The following is a 6,473-nucleotide window of genomic DNA, read 5'->3' on the forward strand; positions in this document are numbered from 1 at the left end:
CGAAATCAAAATAAATGTCTTGCTACGTAGATAGATTTAAAAATTGGATTGTTAAAGCATTACTACATAGAATTTTTAATAGAGAACTTTTTACTTGGGAGAATTACTTGATTGTAATTAAATCAGGATTTTTTTCCTCTTTTTCCCTGTAATAAATATTTGGCGGGGAATGTATTTTTTTGGGAATTGGACCACCACTTTTGCAATTGATATAATCATCTATTGCGTATTTGCAGGTTGCGTTCCCTATACTGCGGTACTTGAATCTCTCTCTCAAGTTGAAGGAAATACAGGATCTTCAACCTTTATTTGGGGCCTTCTCTAATCTAAGGATCCTAATAATTGAGAACTGCCCATTTCTTTCCAATGTTTTGTCATCCAATTTTGCGCAAAGCTTAAGCAATTTAAGAGAGCTTACTGTGAAAAAATGTGACCTACTTGAAGAAGTATTTGATCTTAATGGAGTTGATGATGCTGACAATGAACATGTTGAGATACTCTCAAAGTTAGAAGAACTGTGCTTAATCGATCTACCTATGTGGAGATATATATGCAACAACAGCCCTCGACAATTTTCGTGCTTCAAGAACTTGGAATCGGTGCGGGTGAAGCAGTGTGACAGCTTGATGTATCTTTTTTCAGCTTCCATGGCATTGGGTGTTGTCAAACTCAAACACTTGCACATAGAAAATTGCCCTATGATAGAAGAAATTGTCATTGCAGAAAACGGAGCTACAGACAAGATCACTTTTCCTCAGATAACCCAACTTTCACTTCTATCTTTGCCCAACCTCACAAGTTTCTATCTAAGAACACAGAATCTTGGGGTGCTCTTCAATGAAGAGGTTAGCATGTCTCTTAGTTATTAATCTTCCACATCTTCTGCTTTTTGTTTTTTTTTTTTTTGTCAATTTAACACCATATTCGTAATCAATTAATTTTTTCAGGAAAAATATTTAATTAATCGCTAAGAAGATGAAGCATTAATGAATGCAAATGTTTTCTTTTATTTATTTCTTTCTTCTGGCTTTGTGTTCTTTTCATGTTTACCTTCTATGTCCTATTTCCTATCATGTTGTGATATTAACAAATTTATAGGTATTTTATTAACATCATGGGATGGACTATTCTGCAGGTTGCATTCCCTAAATTGGAGTTCTTGTATGTCACCGGCCTGGATAACGTGAAAAAAATATGGCAAAACCAACTGTTTGCAAATTCCTTCAGCGAACTGAAGGAAATGAAGGTAGAAAATTGTAATGAACTGCAGAATATTTTGGCATCCAAGAATTGGTTGCCAAGTCTAGAGTCTCTTACAATACACAGCTGTGATGAATTAAAAGTGGTTTTTGATTTGGAAGTGATAAATGTTCCGGAAGATGTCACAGACAGTCAGCCGAGTCCATTGGGTTTAGATGATTCACAGAACATGGAGCATATGTGCAACAAGGTCCTTGGAAAAAAATTGTGCTTACAAAACCTGAAATTTCTCAAGGTGCATAACTGTGGCAGCTTGAAAATGCTTTTCTCGCTTTACAGAGAACCTGAAGGAATAAAAGAAATCATCAGGCAGGGAGAAGGAGATGAAGAGATTATTGATAAGATCGAGTTTCCTGAATTAAGGTCTCTTAAACTTAAATCTTTGCCCAGGCTAGCAAGTTGCTATCCAGGAAGCCATACTCTCAGAAGGCTTGGTCTGGGAGACCATGACATCCTTACTCCAGTGCTCTTCAGTGGAAAGGTCAGTTGTCTCTTACATTTCCTTTTCTTATCATCTTATAACAATTTTCCCTTCCGCACTTGATTTAGAACAAAGTTTTGAAAGAAAAGAATTTCATGAATGGATGGATAGAGGAAACTACATTTCAGTATTTCATTTCGTTATCTTGTTTCACAGTGGGAAGAACCTAAAATATGACAGAATTTTCATCAAAACTTGTTTCTCAAGCAGTGATAAAACTAATGCCAGGACTCTAGCCCAAGCTGGCTTGATGTATCATTGGCCAATTATCTAACAACTTAGGCAGCTGAGTCAAATTGGAATCAAAGCCTTGTTTTCCAAACGATCATGAGTTATCATTATACCCCTAATGATTGGTAGCTTAACATTGTTGGCTACTTGGCCTGATGCACATATGGTATCGAATTATTACATTTTAGCTCATGCTGGCTGGATAAATTCTTGATCAATTACTTAACAACTTATGATTTTAGGTTGGTAGCTTGACAGCCAAAAATATAGATAAACTTTTTTAATCAATTTTTCCTAATTTCTTTGAAAGGATGCACACTTCATAAATCAACTTGAGAATGTGCAATATGAGAAGAAAATTACACCAAGCTATGAAATTGGGTATCTGAAGTATCATAATATTAGTAGCTAATGTTTGTAATAGAAAATTTTTACTCTAGCTTCAAAAAACAGAGCTGTGTTTGTGTTCACTTGGACTATCCCATGAGTGATGACTTAGGTGGGCACCCCTTCAAACAAGGAATTTAGAGAAACCAAGTAGAAAATTTATATTCTAGCTAACTCATTATACCTCAATGCGCCACTGATCACTAAGATTTAACAAATTAGAATGAGAGTCATCCAAAGAAGTGGTTTGAATTTGGATCATCTGAATGCATCATTTGAAAATTTTACAATTTGGCAAGTTTTAGGACTCCATTTGATTTTTGAAATATGAGGTTATAATGACCCATAGTTAACGATATAGATATTATCCGCTCTAGGTCCAAGGGGGTCCTCACAGCTTTCAAGGTTAAGAAAAGTTCATACTTATATAGTGTTAAGAGTTTTCTCCCTTATCTGATGTGGGTTATCACAATCAACCCCTCCCATTCCTCATGCAAACACAGTATCCTCGTTGTATCCCATGGGACTGTGGGATTAAACAAACAAACATCCTTCATAGGGTCAAACAAACCCCCACACTAAAATTGAGGATAGACTCTGATACCATTTGTAATTACTACACCTAACCATATGGATATTGTCCGCTCTTTTAGGCTCAAAGGGGCCCTCACAACTTTAAAACTCTTTTGTAAGGTTAAGAAGAGTTCATACTTATATAGTGTCAAAAACTTTCTTTCTCATCTGCATGGTTAGGTGTGGATCATTACAAATGGTATCGGAGCTTATCCTCGATCCCATGTGGGAGTTTGTTTGGTCCTATAAGGGATGTTTGTCTATTTACCCCGCAATCTTGTGGGACACAACAAGGAAGTTGTGTTTGCACGAGGGACTTAATTGTGATGTCCCACTTTAGATAAGAGAAAAAGTTTCTGACATTATATAAGTATGAACTCTTCTTAACCTTGTAGATACATTTTAAAGTTGTGAGAACCCTTTTGAGCTTAGAGCGAACAATATCTACACAATTAGGTACAGGTTGTTACAAAGACATTGAACTAAGGAAGTGTTTTCTTCTACTATCTATTTTAATATCAAACTCAAAAGTTTCCACTTGGGAATGGTAATTGCTGAAAGAATGGGAGGTTGAAAATTGTGATAAATCGGAAATATTGGCTTCTAAACTTGATAACATGATTCAGCCATCCCTCATCTTTGTTGTAAGGCTCAAACACCTTTGAACTTTTCCTGATCGCATAGTCATCTAGCTCTTCAAAGATTATGTTAAAGCATTGCCTATCTATGGTTTATGAACCTCATTCAAAAATTCTACTATTAAAAAAAATACCTTGATTTGATCATTCCATCATTTTATTTATATTGATTTATAGTGAGTGTTTTCATAGTTAGAAACCTCTTTGAATGTTTAAAAGAATGGATGCTTGAATTGCATTGCATGGTTGATTTAGTCATTATTCTATGCATTTCTGGCAATATGAGTTGACAAGAAAGTAGGAAACATGAACAATAGTAGGTCATGATACTTTTATTATGATTTAACATGAATACAAAAAATTTCAATGCAAGGAGATCACAGTTTTTGATAATAAAAAAAAATACACAAAAATTTTGAAAAAACATGAGAATGAAGCAACTCAAGGTGAGTAGAATGCCATTTTCCATTAGAGCACATGGAATAACGTTTAAGTGCTTAATCTTTATTTTCTTTAAGTATTCATCAATCGTGAGTTTAATTTAAAAGGTCAAAAGTTCTTAAAGTTTGTAAGGACATATTTGGTACTAGTTTTGGTAAAAATGCTTTTTTACTTATAATCTTTTTATTTTTTATTTGATAAGTAAACCAGAAATTCATTAAAGAAGAGGCAAAAAGCCACACAGCATACAGGTGGTATACAAGGCGGCTAAGGCCTCTAAAACAAAAAACCAAGAGAGACTCACCACCCCTTAAGTGGATGCTAACCACTCCAAAAAGCCTATAAGGGAGAGAGACTCCTCATCTATATACAATCTAGCCCAGTTCCATAAATTACAAACAAAAAAATTCTTGAGTTTCTGGATATTCAACACACCCCCCTTAAAGGCTAATCTATTCCTCTCCTTCCAAACCGTCCAAAAAATACACAATGAGATGGATTTCCAAACCTTTTTCCTTTTCTTCCCCACAAAAGGGCCCTCTAGCTAATTAAGACCTCCTTTACAGTTTCTGGAAAGACCCACTTAACATCTACTAACCTAAGAACAATATCCCATAGGACTCTGACCACTATATAGTGTATAAGAATATGATTTACATTTTTTTCTTCACAACCACACAAAAAACAATAATTTGGGAGTTGTAACCCTCTTTTCTGGAGCCTATCAAGAGTAAGCACCTTCCCTCACGTCGCCTCCCAAGCAAAGAAAGAGACTTTGGTTAGAACTCTATCCACCCAGATACACCTTGAAGGGAAAGCAGTGTCATTAGGATTCACTAGCAGGCTATACACTTTCTTGATCTTGAACTGTCCATTTCTTCCTCCTTTCCAAAAAACTAAGTCTTCCTCTAAAGAAGGCCTATGACCCTCAAAACATGGATCAAGTCCCCTACCATATCCAACTCCCAATCATTTAAGTCCCTCACAAAAATTAGGTTCCAACCTCCTTGACCCGAATTTTGGTCTCATATTTCCTCCACAGTTGCATTCCTATGAGCAACCATGACGAAGAGGTGGGGGAAACAATGGGACAACGTTGTACCAGTACACCAAATATCTTTCCAGAATCTGATTTCGGTACCCTTCCCAACTAAGAACACCATATTAGCCTAGCACCAAGCAGATTATTTCAAGATCTCCTTCCAAACCCCTACTCCAACCGCCCCGTTGGCCTTCTTTGTCCTCCATTCAATACCCTCTTGCCCATACTTTGTCATGATTACTTGTTTCCAAAGACTGTCTTTTTCACAAGTATACCTCTATATCCACTTACTTAGCAAGGCTTTGTTCAACAGGGCTAGCTTCCTTAGGCCTAGCCCCCCCTTATTCTTATCCGTACAAACCACCTCCCATTTAACATGATGGGTTTTCACCTCCAAGTTCCCCCCCCCACCCAACAGGAAGTCCCTTTGCACTTTCTCTAACCTTCTAGCAACAATCTTGGGCATCCGAAAAAGAGACATTTGGTAGATTGGCATGCTAGCCAAAGTGCTTTTTATGAAGGTAATTCTTCCCCTTTTGGAAATATACTGTTGTTTCCAAAGCGCAAGTCTCCTCCTCACTCTCTCTTCCACCCCATCCCACACAGAGGTAGCCCTATTAGGAGCCCCTAAGGGCAGCCCCAAGTACTGGGAGGGCAAGGATCCCACCCTGCATCCTAACTCCACTGCCAACTCTTCAACCTCATCCGCCTCACCAACTGGGATGATTTCACTTTTGGCCAAGTTAATCCTTAAACCTGAGCAGCTTCAAACCAAAATAGGATTCAACTTAAATGAGTTAGGTGCTCTTTGCTAGCCTCACATAACACAATTGTATCATGAGCAAAGAATAAATAGGAGATGTTCATAGGGGATCTTCTACCACCCCGAATGCTACATCCTGATAGGAATCCCCCCTCAACAGCTCTCCTAATGAGAACATCCAGCACTTCCATTCCCATAACAAAGAGGTAAGGAGATAGGGGATCTCCTTGTCTAAGCCCCTTGGAGCTTGGGAAAAAGCCAGTTGGAACCCCATTAGCCAGTACTGAAAATTTGGCTGACGATAAGCAACTCCACATCTACCCCAACCACTTTGACCAAAGCCCATTTTTTGCAATACCTTTAACAAAAACTGCCAGTTGATGCTATCATAGGCTTTCTCTATATCCAATTTGCAAATGAGCCCCTTCTCTTTTCTTTTCTGCCATGAGTCTATCACCTCATTTTCAATTAAAGAAGCATCAAGGATTTGTCTTCCCATCATAAAGGCATTCTGGGTAAGGGAAACCACCTTTCCTACCACTTTCTTGAGCCTATTGCTAGCACTTTAGCCAACAATTTATAGAGCCCCCCTTAAAGGCTAATAGGTCTAAAGTCTCTCAGGTCCTCAACCCCATCTTTCTTAGGAATTAGGACCAG

General features: G+C 37.6%; 1 long non-coding RNA gene across 1 annotated transcript; it reads left to right on the forward strand.

Moving 5' to 3' along the window:
* The first annotated feature begins 602 nt into the window (after positions 1–602).
* LOC117932796 lies at positions 603–1,185 on the forward strand. Its single transcript, XR_004654228.1, has 2 exons — positions 603–845; positions 1,136–1,185. It is a non-coding gene; the product is annotated as an uncharacterized LOC117932796 (long non-coding RNA).
* The last annotated feature ends 5,288 nt before the right edge of the window (positions 1,186–6,473 follow it).

The sequence above is a fragment of the Vitis riparia genome, chromosome 15 (genome assembly GCF_004353265.1).
Source record: "Vitis riparia cultivar Riparia Gloire de Montpellier isolate 1030 chromosome 15, EGFV_Vit.rip_1.0, whole genome shotgun sequence".
In the NCBI taxonomy this organism is placed as follows: domain Eukaryota; kingdom Viridiplantae; phylum Streptophyta; class Magnoliopsida; order Vitales; family Vitaceae; genus Vitis; species Vitis riparia.